This window comes from Tupaia chinensis, unplaced genomic scaffold, assembly GCF_000334495.1.
Source record: "Tupaia chinensis unplaced genomic scaffold, TupChi_1.0 Scaffold138126_1, whole genome shotgun sequence".
Lineage (NCBI taxonomy): Eukaryota > Metazoa > Chordata > Mammalia > Scandentia > Tupaiidae > Tupaia > Tupaia belangeri.
This window is the reverse complement of record NW_006198026.1, coordinates 1,719,646-1,734,233: the sequence shown is the minus strand read 5'-3', so window position 1 is coordinate 1,734,233 and position 14,588 is coordinate 1,719,646. Positions and strand designations below refer to the sequence as shown.

The window sequence follows — 14,588 nt, the reverse complement described above, 5'->3', positions numbered from 1 at the left end:
ACAACATAAAAACTTTTCAGAAAGGACATTTGCTAAAGGAAAATGGGAATCTAATTTTTAAATTAAGCATCTGACATAAAATATCTTTTGAAAGAGAAATACTAATTTCCAGGCTACCATATATTTCCATTGCTTTGTAAAAGTTAACTTCTTTACAGATAAGCTGCAAAGAATATCTACATAGAAACAGACATGCAAACAAAATGAAATAATTCAAGTTAATTTGCCAAGTATTATGATTATTTTTTTCTTTGTATTAATGTGAATGACTACATCAAAAGGAACCAGGCAGCAGTAGCCTTAATAAGATAGCAGAACCACAATCTTTAAAAATAATTAATTGCAAAATAGCACGTATTTAGATGCACATTATTTTGACTAGTACATGGATCTAGTATTGATAATATTGTACCAACTAAGCATTCCTATTATAAACAGAAGTTAAACGTAAAACAAAGGGAAAAATGAAAGTAAACTTCGGAAGATGACTTTTTAAATAAACTTTAAAAGTTATAATTTAGTGGGCACCAATATCTTGTCATTGTTTATAGGAATGGTTTGTCGGGACCAGCAGTTAGCGTAATGGCTATGTAGCTGGACTCTCACGTAGTCGACCGCGGTTCGCGTCCTGGACCCAGTGGCTTAAAACTCACGCCAGGCGCATGTGCGAGTGTGCCCAAGATCCTGAGAGGAGAATGGAGGAGAAGGGATTGCGGCGTGACCATCCCCCCTGGGGGGTGATTTCCTGCTTTCTGTCTCTCTGTCTCTCTCTGTCCGGAGAGCGCACGCGCCCTATAGCAAAAACCTCTCAAAAAAAAAAAAAAAAGAATGGTTTGTCAATAAGATTTCAGATAGACTGTATTTTCTCTAAATATAATAGATGCCAAACAGTCAATTCTATATAATTTAAGTGCCTCTGTCCTTTTCTTTTATTTTGATCTTGTCTTTCATCAGGACACACATATGATTTAACATCATGAACTTGATGCAATGAAATTTTGTCCATACATCCTCTTTTCAATTTTTTTTTTCTTTTAATTTGCAATAGAGTGTGTTCACTTGCCCAAAAGAGACAGAGAGAGAAGGAAAATGAGAGAGAACTCCCTAGGAGGGATGACTATACCACAATCCCTTCTTCCCCATTCTCCTCTCTAGACTTTGGACATTCAAACACATGCAAGCCACAGGTAGAGACTTGAACTGAGGAGTTGGCCATGTGTGATCCAGTTACCCTAATAACCATACAATTGGCTGGCCCCATGCATCTGCTCTTTAATTCAAGCATGCAGTTTCTAAAAGATGTTGAAATAATTGTGTGGTTTCTGTTATGCACAAATTCATTATAAATCTAACTATGTTGTTTGATACATATATGTATAAACTATGTTTATATATAAAATCATGAACTTTTTTATAAAAGTTTTATTTTTTAAATAAAAATGTTCATGATTATGTATATATATATTTGAGGTTTGTGCTTTAGGCGTGAGTTTGAAGCTACCAAGTCTGGGACTCAAACTGCAGTCACCCATGTGGGAATCCATAACCGCTATGCCATCTGCTGACCCTGATAATAATTTTTAAACTGGAAGCTTACTTAGAGATTATGTTACTAAATCTTTCATTTGCATAGAAAACTGAGTGGTAGAGATAGAGACAATTCACATAACTATATTAGACACTGCTAGAATTAATTCAGTGCCAAAATTAGAATACACTTGACATACTTATAGTTCTCTATATGTCTGTTTCAGAGTATAACCATATTCATAGTCACAGTAAAAATTGGGTGTGCAGTGTTATTTCTTCATTAACAAAACTGAAGCTAAAAACCATGACCAAAGTCAAATACAGTATTCTATGATTTGAAAATAAAATAATTGAAAATGAAACAGATAAAAATTGAAAATAAAATTTAAACGGCCATATTTTAACTAATGTGCACAACTGTATCTATATCTGTGTATATATGTGGTTTATTTATTAATTGGTCCATACTTCTTTTTTTTTTTTTGCTATAGGGCACGTGCGCTCGCCAGACAGACAGAGACAGAAAGTGAGAAATCATCCCCCAGGGGGGATGGCCACGCCGCAATCCCTTCTCCTCCATTCTCCTCTTGGGATCTTGAGCATGCACGCACATGTGCCTGGAGTGAGTTTAAGCCACCGGGTCCAGGATTCGAACCATGGTCGACTATGTGGGAGTTCAGTGACATAGCCATTACGCTAACTGCTGGTCCCAATTGGTCCATACTTTTATATGTTAGCATTTCTATTGAATATTTAAAGCAAAAACTTCACATACTAAAATAACTTTACCCTTTTAGCTCAGCTTTAAAGTACCATTAAAAGGGTCTTCAAAAAGTTCATGAAGGGGCTGGCAGGCAGCATGGTGGTTAAGGGCACCGGACTCCCACATGGCCAACCAAGGCTCAAGATCCAGACCTGGTGTCTTACTTTCTCACATTTCCTCTCTCTCTCTCTCTCTCTCTCTCTCTCTCTCACTCTGTCCCTCTCTGGTCAAATTAAAATAAATAAATAAACAAAGTTAATTTTTAAAATTTCATAAAAATGTACATCATGAAAAAATCATGCATGATTTCAAAACTGTTCTGTACCAAAATACTTGTGCTTTAATTCTGTTTTTTCATAAACTGTTTTGAAGTCCATCTGCACTCATTATTTTGTGCATGAGGCAGATAGTTATCCTGTGTTTAAAAACACATATGTCACCAGAGAAACTGATGACACTGATGTGCCAAAGAAACTGAGAATAGTACACAAACATCTGTTTACTTCTGCTATTTCATCCATCTATTTAAATGCAAAATCTTCTCTTTAAAAAAAAAAAAAAAAGCCAGAGGGTGAATGTGGTAGCCAGACAGAAACAACTGGAGAGAAAGAGAGGGAAAAAGCAACCACATGAAGAATGGTAATGAATGCTGCAATCCCTTCTCTTCCACTTCTCCACCCTGTTAGGATTTTGGGCATATACACACATGCACACTCACACACTCACATGCACACACACTGTGTTTCTCAGGCCTCTAATCCAGGACTTGAAATGCCAGGTTGGCCATTGAGGTGTGGCTGCCTCAATCATCAGACCACAGAGCCAGCCCAATGCAAAACTCAAATGACAAAACTTGGTTTTTACAAAAATAATTTCCTCCTTTGGTTTATATTACATAATTACTTTACATCCTCCTTAAATTTTAAAAAAAATGGCTACTCAAGTTATATAACAATCTTTTTCAAGGAAAACATTTTAAAACTTTTACTTAACAGTAACACTATTAGAGAACACAATCCACATATTCATTAATTTTTAAGGAAAAAATTGACTTCATTTTCTTTGAAAATAGTTTGAATTAAGGAGAAAATTAATTTCCACATTTAAAGTAAGTCTTTTAAAATCAAGAGAGAATTTCTTTCAATTTCATAATGCTGACATCTCGAGGTTTCTTTTTGAAGAACTTTTGCTTTTGCTACTGCAATCTTTAAGGCTTCAAGGAAATACTCATTTGCTAGAAGAAAGGAACTCATAAAACAGATCAAAATGATCAGATGGAACAGCATGAAGTACAGCTGTTCCCTGCCAAACCCAGACACAAAGACAAAAGGTCTACAAAGAAAGAGTATCAGCACAGCAGTCCACAGAAGATGAGTCAAAAAGCAACGTAAGAAGAAAAGGTCTGCTGGAAACAGACTTGCTTAATATACAAAACTGTTATTATCATAATCAAATGAAGAAACACACAAGAATAAAAGAATTGCTAAGAAAGTTTTGCATGGTGGATGAAGAGTAGATGCAGTTACAGGGATTTAAGAAAAAAAAAAAAATCCCTTTTTTCTACCGCATGAGAATCTGACCTTTTTTATTTCGAGTTCTGATCCCCTGGTAACCTGACAAAGGAAGAATGTCAACTATGATTTTCAATGACATTTCTGTATAAAATTACTTCTAGATAAGAGGAATTTTAATACCTGAAAGGAAGTTATAGCTTTGAGCTTGGAGCAGTAACTCTTGAAACTAGCATGACTCTTTAAGTACCTGAAAATTATGCTTACAGATTTGTTAAGAGGAATATAGGCTCCCTGTAGGGCAGAGGATTCTACCTGAGCACCCATTCCTAAATGAGGCAGATTCTGTCTCCATGCATATGGACCATGATATAGGCAGTGATTCTTAACCTGGAGTAATTTTACCAGTCAGAGGACATTAGATTATATCTGCAGAAATTATTGTCACAATCCAAAGGAAGGGACATTCTGCTGGTATCTAAAGATTAGAGAACAGGAATGTCCTACGCACCCTATAATAAGTGGAACTGGATCTCCTTTCCCACAAAAAAAGTATCACATTTTGGGCAAGAAAATTCCGTGTTAGGAGACTGTCGTGTGCACTTGAGGCATTTAGCAGTATCTCTTGCCTCTGCTCACTAGACTCCAGGAGCATCCTCCAATCATAAAAGTAAAAAAATGTTTTCAGACACTTTGCAAAGGTACCCCAGGGATGAGGAGTGGGAGGTCAGGCTAGGAAGCTGTGGTTTCTTATATCCTTGTGAGTAAATTTAATGACAGCTATGTCTACAGTATAATAAAAATAGTTCTATTAATCTGAAAGTAGTTAAAGCTAAGAATAACTTCTGTAGCTGATACAGCAGAGGTGTTTCCTATAGAGTGAACATTATTAACACAAAATCTATAACAAATCTAATATAATCAGATATAAGGACACTTCAAAAAGTTCATGGAAAAGTGTAATGAAAGTACAAGTTTATTTTGTTACAAAAATAATTTTTGAAATCCATAAATAATTTTTTTCATAACAGATAATTTCTTCTTTTTTTTTTCTATGAGCTCCTAAAAAATCTGTAGTTGGTATTAAGTAAAATGTTATATTACATCAGACAAATAAAAAGATTAAATTGCTAACAACATATAAACTAAAATTCTACATTAACAAAGCTTACAGGTGGATTAAACACTGGTAAACATGTATTTCCTATTGGAGGGATGAGAGGTCCTGCCTTTCATCATACTGGATCTTTAGTTTTCACTTTCTTATTGGCTGTGTCAAGCACTGATGAAGGTGCCTTTCTGACATCTAATTTCTTACACTGCCATCTAACTCCTGAAGTGCTTAGGCATTTTTTTCCCTAACCAGAGATGCATGCCCTTATCATATTTCATATATCTCTCTGCAATAGTATATTATTGATGGTATATTTAAAATAAATTGATAATATTTCAATCATATGCATGGGATGTATTACTGTTCACTTTTATTTGTGATTTATTTCCATGATTTCTAATTATTATTATCTTTCTTTCATTTTTAACTTTGTCAGAGAGCATGTGTGCTTGTCAGAGAAAGACAGAAAAAGAGAGAAATGGAAAGTAAAAAAAGTAGCCCCCATAGAGGATGGCCATGCTGCAATTCCTTCTCCTCCATCTTTCCCTCTTTTGGGGATTTTGGACAGGCATTCAAATCCCCCTGGTGTGTTCTTTCAGTTATTGGGTCTAGGACTCAAACTGCACAGTTGACCATGTGAGATCCAGCCACCTTAAGCACCATGCCACAGGTTGCCCTTATTATTATTATCTTTTATTTTCTGGGAGAAGATCACAATATTTAGAAATACTTAAATCCTGTATTTCACAAGAACTCACTTATTTTTGAGAAAAAGAGAAATACTTCTTTAACTTAGAGAGATTCAAAAGGAACAGAATTTTAGTAGGTACATATATATATGTTTACATATTATTTATGCTCCTTTTTCTCAAAAGGCAATATATTTCCATAAAGGGAAGAAAAAAGATAGATGGAGAACAAAAAGGCAACAGAAGAAAGAGGCACATAAACTTGCTTCATTCAAAATACTTCTAAGTTGCCCATAGTTCAGAGGTTAAGTGTTGTGTGGAAGGAACCATATCCCACATGGCCCACTGCAGTTTAAATCTCAGCTAGAAGTTTGAAAAAAAAAAAAAAAACATGCCACGCACATGCGTGTAGATGTGCAGGATCCTGACAGAATGGAGGAATGGAAGAAAGATAATGAAGTGTGGCCAGGCTCCTCTGGGCGCCACTCTTTTTCGTTGTTTCTCAAGCACAGGCACAGAAAAAAATACATATAACTTAATCACCTATCTGAAAGGTGTCAAGGGGAAAAATGCCCTTGAGGCACTTTGGAAATGCTATAATTATCCACTGAGGTGATTTCTGCACAATTAGGGTGAGCGGAAGTCTGACAATATCAATAAATGCAAGTTTTGGCTAGATTAAGTTATGCTTTTCATTTTTCTGTTAAACTAGCTGGTTCCTAGTCCATTTATTAGATAAGATTTTTGTAAATATTAAACTAAAATTTTACCTGAATTAAGATAGCAGCAGAGATAGGACAAGAAAAATAAATTTCACCCTTGTTTTCTAAGCATGAGCCATATATTCGATAAATTGATCCTCTTTCCAGGAAATGTGTAGTCAACTGCTTAATCTGAAGACGTGTCTGTGCTCTGAAATGAAAAGTCCTTAAAAGAGGGAGAGTCCCTCTATTTTCCTGGACAATTTGCTGCATGGCTATCTCCCCTTAGATTGTTATGCACCACGGTATGGTCTCTGGAAGACTAAAGAAATGATTAGGAAAGAGAATGCTCAGATGGCAAAAGCAAAGCAGGTAAAGTAAGTTCATTCTAGAAACTTTCTGCATGAAAACATGTCCACTTGGGAAGTTCAATTTTCAAATATTCATATATATATATGATATGCTGGCTTAAAAATTATTATATTAGAACTTATTTTGTACAGAGTTTAAGTGGACATCATCTTATGAATATATTGCTTCTCTCTTTTTTTATTGTTGTCATTTCTTTCTAAAGAAAATATCTTTACAGGGAGGAATGGGAGCTAGGACAGAAGAAAATACATATACTGATGTTTTCAAAATATTGTAATTGTCTTGAGGTTCAGTTGACTAATGTTCCTAATTGCTACAAACAACCAAAGAACTAACATGGTCACTGCATTTAAAAAAAAGGAATATTGTGTCATAAATGCTGAGTTCTGTTTAATAATCATTAACATTTAAATATGAAAAATGAATGCTTAAAATATTAAGTATTTTCTCACTATATTAAAGACTTTCTCCAACTCACATTTTAGTAGAGTATATTACAAAGTTTTCCAGTGATAAGAAAAAATTAAGACTTTCCAATGAGGAATTTAATTTTTATAATGTTTTTAAATTGTCAGTGGATGTGTGCATTTAGTAGAAAAAGGGACAGAGAGAAAGAGAGAAAGCACCTTCTCTGTGGGGCATGGCCACAATATGATCCTTCTTCCATTTCTCCATCCTGTTGAAATTTAGGGCTCCCACACAAACAAGCCCAGAGTTTTTTTTTGTTTTTTTTTTTTGAGAGATTTTTGCTATAGGGCGCGTGACTGCATTTAAAAAAAAGGAATATTGTGTCATAAATGCTGAGTTCTGTTTAATAATCATTAACATTTAAATATGAAAAATGAATGCTTAAAATATTAAGTATTTTCTCACTATATTAAAGACTTTCTCCAACTCACATTTTAGTAGAGTATATTACAAAGTTTTCCAGTGATAAGAAAAAATTAAGACTTTCCAATGAGGAATTTAATTTTTATAATGTTTTTAAATTGTCAGTGGATGTGTGCATTTAGTAGAAAAAGGGACAGAGAGAAAGAGAGAAAGCACCTTCTCTGTGGGGCATGGCCACAATATGATCCTTCTTCCATTTCTCCATCCTGTTGAAATTTAGGGCTCCCACACAAACAAGCCCAGAGTTTTTTTTTGTTTTTTTTTTTGAGAGATTTTTGCTATAGGGCGCGTACACTCGCCAGACAGACAGAGAGAGACATAGAGACAAAAAGCAAGAAATCACCCCCCCAGGGGAGATGGTCACGCCGCAATCCCTTCTCCATTCTCCTCTCGGGATCCTGGGCATGCACACACACGTGCCTGGCGTGAGTTTTAAGCCACCGGGTCCAGGACGTGAACCACGGTCAACTATGTGGGAGTCCAGCGACATAGCCATTACACTAACTGCTGGTTCCCAAGCCCAGAGTATTTTCTAAGCTGTGAGGTGCAAGATTTGAACTGGGGTCAGCTATGTAGGATACAGCTCCCATAACTGCTAGACTCTAGGAATCGCCCAAGAAGAGTCTGATCTCTAAACTTCTTCCTTCAACATAGACCCTGACAATAGTTGAGTTAGTCAATCAAGAATCTACTAATTTGTTAATTATTGTGGTATTAGAAAAGTAAGAGTTTTTCTGGCTTGCAAAGAACTTAAATTACAGTAGGAATGGATCAAGACTCTGTAGTAAAACAAACAAATAGGCTGGTATGGCCCTGATGTTGTGTCAATCCAAAATTTACAGACCTAAACCTAATCACTAATGTGATGGTGCTAGCAGATAGAATCTATGGGAGTGGATTAGATCATGAGAGTCCACCCTCAAGAATGGGACTAGTGCCCTTACAATTGAGGCTCCAGAGAGCTACACAACATTTTCCACCATGTGAGGACATGGTGAAAGGAAGTCCTCATCTATGAAACATAAAGAAAGCCCTTCCTATTGAACTCTAGAATTGTAAGAAATAAACTCCTATTTTTTATAAGACAGCCAATTTACAGTATTTTTGTTATAATAGTCTAAATGAACTGAAATGTAGTGTATATGAGGAATGACTTGCAAGTAAGAAAATGGATAGTTTTAGATTAAAATAAATAACTTATATATTAAAACTGCAATTACCATAATAGTAATTTCCATTATGTTCCATACTGTAAGCAATATTCTAGATACTTTGCAAAATTACTTTACCTTTTAAATATTGATTGAAGATGGGAAACATATTTCCGTGTTTTGAAATAAGAAAACTAAAGTTCAGAGATAGCCTTAAAAATCTTTGTGAACATGGCAAACTTACTCCAGTGTCTTCTATCAATTATTCCCTTGTCTTTGACAGCAGCATCATATTAACCCACAGTCACACTGATATTTTCCGAACAATTTTGCTTTTTAAAACCCACAGAACTAGTTACATTAGCTGAGTAGTCATTCTTTACATCTCAACACTACGGAAAATTACTCAGTAATTTGTCTAACAATTGTGAGGAGAGCTGTTACACCATCTCCCAATCTTCTTTTCTTTATAAGGCTCATGAAAATCTGCTTTGGTTGGATATTCACTTTGAGTGCCTGTTATTGACATATATTCTCCAATAGAGTTCTTGAGAAAAAGAATAAGAAATAAAGCCTTCATCTATAACTCTCTTTCACCCAATCAGCTCTCACTTTGGAAATTGAAACACATAAAGAACATAGGTTTCTCTGGGACCAGCAGTTGACGTAATGGCTATAACAATTTAAAGAACAAATTTTATTGAAAATAAAATCTAACAATTTATCAAATTAAAATTATAGTATATGATTTAATAAGTATACTTACATAATAAAATAGAATACAAAATTACTTTTAGGAAGACAACAAGAAAGTCTTAGTTTCTTCATTTAACATACCTATTTTGTTGTTGTATTGTTTGACATACCTATTTGATACCAGGCATTAACAAGTGATGCACTGGTTAAGGTGCTGGATGCACACCTTCTGACATATTTTTTAAAAGAAAGATAAATCATTATGATTAATAAAATTATTAAGTTTATTAAAACTTTTCAAAATATTTCAATCTCTAGTTCATGTGGGTGCTGGACTCCCACATAGCCCACCGTGGTTCAAGTATCAGATCCAGCATATTGAAACTCACTTTGGGAATATGTGCATGCATGCCTAGGTACCCAAAAGGAGAATGAAGAAGGGATTGTAGAGTGGCCATCCCACCTAGAGAATGATTTGTTACTTTCCCTCTTGCTGTGTCTCTTTGTCTCTCAGAGAGAGCATGCCCTATGGCAAAATATTTTTTTAATAAGAATTATTTTATTTAATTTTATTTATTAATTATTATTATTCAATTTGATCAGAGAGAGACAGAGAGAAGGAGAGTAAGAAGACAGGCCACCAGATCCTGGACTCGAACCACTGTCAGCCATGTGGGAGTCCAGCACCTTAACCATCTGCTGGCCCCAAGCAAAATGCCTAAAAAGAAAAGAAAAGAGGAACTCCAATGGCATTTCTATTTAATCAATACTCAAATAATTAGTACTCTAATGGATGAGTAAAAGTAATTTTTATTAGTTACTCTGCTTAGAAAATTGTTTTAATTTTGTTCTGTGAGCTCTATACATACTGTGTTTTAAAAATTATATTACTCATTAACATATATAGATTTTCCATTATTCTATTTTAATGCTGCTTCCCATAAAAATGAGCCAGAAAATTAATTTAAAAACTATTTCACCAAAAATATGTGAATAATATTATGTAATGGCTGAAATTTAAAAATTATATTAAAACTTGATACAGTATTTTACAGATCAATCTCGCAATCTTAGTTTTTAAAACTAAGTTTACTTTTAAAGTATCTTTCATTCAAAAATATAATTATCAATATATTTGAAACTTAGTAGTCTGATCCATTTTATGTGTAGTAACTGGCAATTGTATAAGTTAAAAATCATGCAAAATAAATCTTCAGCTTTCTAAGGATGATCTATGTCCCCAAGGATTTAACAACTTAAATTATTTCATTGTAACGATTAACTTACTCTTTTTGATTAACTTACTCTTAATAGGCTACAGAATGGTCGAAAATGCTTCTAGACTTAAGTTCCTCAGTTTGTATGTATTTTAAGAAACAGCAAGTGAATTGGAGGTGGAACTATTTTTAAAAAATTTAATGTAACTTTGTAATTTTGTAAATTACACTGCATTATTTTTCTTTTAAAAATATTTGTAAGAGGGTATGTGTTCACCAGTGACAGAAAGAGAAAGAGATACAGAGAAAGCATCTTTCAGTGGGACATGGTCATGCCATAATCCCCTGTCCCATTTCTTTGCCATGTTGGAATTTTGAGTTCACATACCAATGTGCCCATATGCTGTTTGTTTGTTTGTTTGTTCATCTCTTTCTTTCTCTCTCTCTCTCTTTCTTTCTCTCTCTCTCTTTCTTTCTCTCTCTCTCTTTCTCTCTCTCTCTCTCTCTCTCTTCCTTCCTTCCTTCCTTCCTTCCTTCCTTCCTTCCTTCCTTCCTTCCTTCCTTTCTTTCTTTCTTTCTTTCTTTCTTTCTTTCTTTCTTTCTTTCTTTCTTTCTTTCTTTCTTTCTTTCTTTCTTTCTTTCAGAGATTTTTGCTATAGGGCACATGCACTCTCCATAGAGATTAAGAGGAACAGAGACAGAAAGCAAGACATCACCTCCCCAGGGGGATAGCCACACGGCAATCCATTCTCCTCTAGGGATCCTGGGCATGTAAGCATAAGCACCCCGCACTGATCTACCACATCCCGTGCCTTAACCACTATGCCACGTGCTAGCCCCCTATGCTATGTTCTATGAACAGCAGAATTCAGGATTTGAACTGCACAGTTGGGTATATGGGATACAGCTCCCTTAACCACCAGGCCACAGGGCTGGCTATACTGCTTTATTTTTAACACATTAGCTAAGAATAAGTCTCATTTGGTAATTTAGAACATTAAACTGAATGGACTGTGTCATTATTTGTATAATATTGAAATCAATATGCTCTTTCTAGTTTAGGACCATACACTCTGCATTCGTTAAAGTTCTACATACAGTTAGTTTGCGTTCCTTTAGTCCTTTTGACTGGTTATGTTTAACTGAACAGAAGTATAACTAAACAAGAGAAAATTATTTATTATGATCACCTCTTCTCATTCTTTTATATTACAAAATAAATGAAATTATATATAAATGTGTGAGTGTGTGTGTAAAATAGCTCCAGAATTTGCCAAATAATAAACATTTACTTTTTGGAGAGGTTTTTGCTATAGGGTGCAGGCGCTCGCCAGAAAGACAGAGAGAAACAGATAGATATAAAGTGAGAAATCATCTCCCAGGGTGGGTGGCCACACCTCAATCCTTTCTCCTCCATTATCCTCTTGGGGTCTTGCGCATGCATGCACATGCGTCCGGCGTGAGTTTAAGCCACCAGGTTCGGGACTCAAACTGTGGTGGACTATATGGGAGTCCAGTGACATAGCCATTATGTCAGCTGCTGGTCCTCAAGTAATAAACATTTTAAGAAAGGAAATATTAAGCTAAGTCGTAGAGTTTTAGTACTGAAAAGGTGTTTCATAAGATTTAGAATTATTTGACATCTTCTTTTGGACATCTACATTTGGACACTTAAAGATATCAAACTATGTATTACAAATTCTCAGATAATCCTGAAACTTATATAATAAGACAGAAACCTATGAGAAGTGAGAAGTATGTAATACATACATTCTTACTCCATTGTAACTTACATTTACTCAAGAATCTTACTGAATAACTCTATTTTAGAAATTTTTGCCTTAGGGGGCATGTGCTTGCTGAAGAGAGAGAGAGAGAGAGAGTGAGAGGGTCTTGGGCATGGACACATATGTACCCAGCATGAATTTCAAGCCATAGGGTATGGGATTTGAACTGTGGTCAGCCATGTGGGAGGCCAGCGATGTACCTACTGCACCATCTGCTGGCCCCCTGAATAACTATTATATAATGTACATTATTCTGGGAATACCAAATATATAAAGTACATCTTGTTAGCTGCCATGATGGAACTACTTGCTAAAAATAACATAAACACACAAATGCATATGTGTTTGTATGCAATCATGAAATAACTTAATATTTTATATTCTATATCACTATTTCTTACATATAACACAGATATCCAAGTTAAGCAAAAAACTATGTTTTTTAAAAAAATTGTTTATTTAATTTTATTTGTCTTTATTATTTTTATGTTTAATTTGCTACAAGGTACATGCACTCACTAGAGAGACATGGAAAGAGAGAGAAATAGTGAGAAAGCAAGCTTCATGTCTGGGACTCAAACCGTAGTCAGCCATGTGGGAGTCCAGCACCTCAATCACCACGCCACCTGCTGGCCCCCAAATTATGCTATTTTTAGAAGCTTTTAAAAAGTCACTATGAGGGCTATGATATTTATAATTTTAAAAATAGTATCAGAATTTTTGCATTATTCGTTTTGCAAGAATGAGTCATGGGCAGCTGTGCAAGCTTAGGTTATGTATGCATAGGACATGAACCTCTGACTTACTCAGCACTATTCTGAAGTTACTACCAACTATTTGTACCTGGCAATGCTCAGAAACATAAGCTTCTTCAGAAGAGTTGTATTAAAGGGAGTTTCTTGAAAGACATGACTGCATTCTCACATGGAACTACTAAGGCTGCTGTTACCCAGAGGTTTTTGTGGACCGGCCAGGGAAGCTTGCCTCTTCGAGGAAGTGCTGGTAGGTTACAACCCCCTTCTCATGCACTGCATCTTTTTACCTACATCAAAAGAACTAAACTTTGCCTGTGTCTATTGGTGTCTTTAGTGAATCATATCCCTGTCACACAGGAGACAAATATGCCAGAATTTATCATCATAAATTACTATTATTAGGACTGAATTTTAAATTCTTGGGCTCAACTTAACATTTTCTAGGGGACTTAAGAAGCAGGAGGGGAAAGGATATTTAACTAACCAATAGCATTTTTGAATTAAGTGTATTTTTGGATATTAGAGATTCTGATGCTTGTAATGTTTATTCAAAGTACCCTAGAGACACTGAGTTCCTAAGTTTTTATTTGTATCAGAGCTCCCCCAGAAAGGAGTGAGCAGAATTGAAACTGATTGCCCAAGTGGCTTCACAAACACTGTAGCTTTATTATAACTTAAAAAGAAAAAGAAAGAAAAAGAAAGAAAGAAGGATTTTGATGATTGAAGTTTCAAATTATATCAAATTCCTCTATGGTCACTTGAGAGTATTTCTCATTTTTTAGAAAATTGGGGGACACTCCTTTTTTTTTTCTTTTTTCTTTTCATTTCTCTCTTCAAAAGTCTGTTATCAAGTGAAACACATATTCATGAATATAAAGGCCAATGAGAAACAAGTAATACCAATGGCTAAATGAGACGTGACACCTAAAAGCTGCATTACTCAGAAAAAAACTAATAACTGCCCAGAAATCAGCCAAGTTAACTGACATTTGCAAAATTTAGTCAGCTTAATTACAGGACAATAGCAGGACAACAGCACATTTGGAATCTGAATTTCTATTGAAGAGAGACAGGGAATGGTTAAGAAAAACCCAGAACCTTGCTCCACTCTCACCAACTATATGCCTCATACAAGTGCATTCTTTTGTTGCTAAATTGTCCCATTCATAGTATTTCCATATTTTGATTATTCTTTCATATTTAAAATCAGTTAACTCATTCTGCCAACAACTTTAAATCTAATATAAAAACAGACATTTTTGGACTAAATTCTATTTTTAATTTTCTGAATTCCAAAAGAATCAGTTAAAAATTGAGGTGTATATTTTCATCTAATTCATCAGTTTTTTAAAACTTCACTACTATAATATTAGCAAACACACATCAATTAAAATGTACAGCAGCACGATTA

General features: G+C 34.9%; 1 protein-coding gene across 1 annotated transcript in view; it reads right to left on the bottom strand.

Annotated features, from left to right (window-relative positions):
* The window catches only part of LOC102500653 (MAM domain-containing glycosylphosphatidylinositol anchor protein 2), a 550,208-nt gene that overhangs the window by 168,010 nt on the left and 367,610 nt on the right, over window positions 1–14,588 (bottom strand). The window lies entirely within an intron of this gene.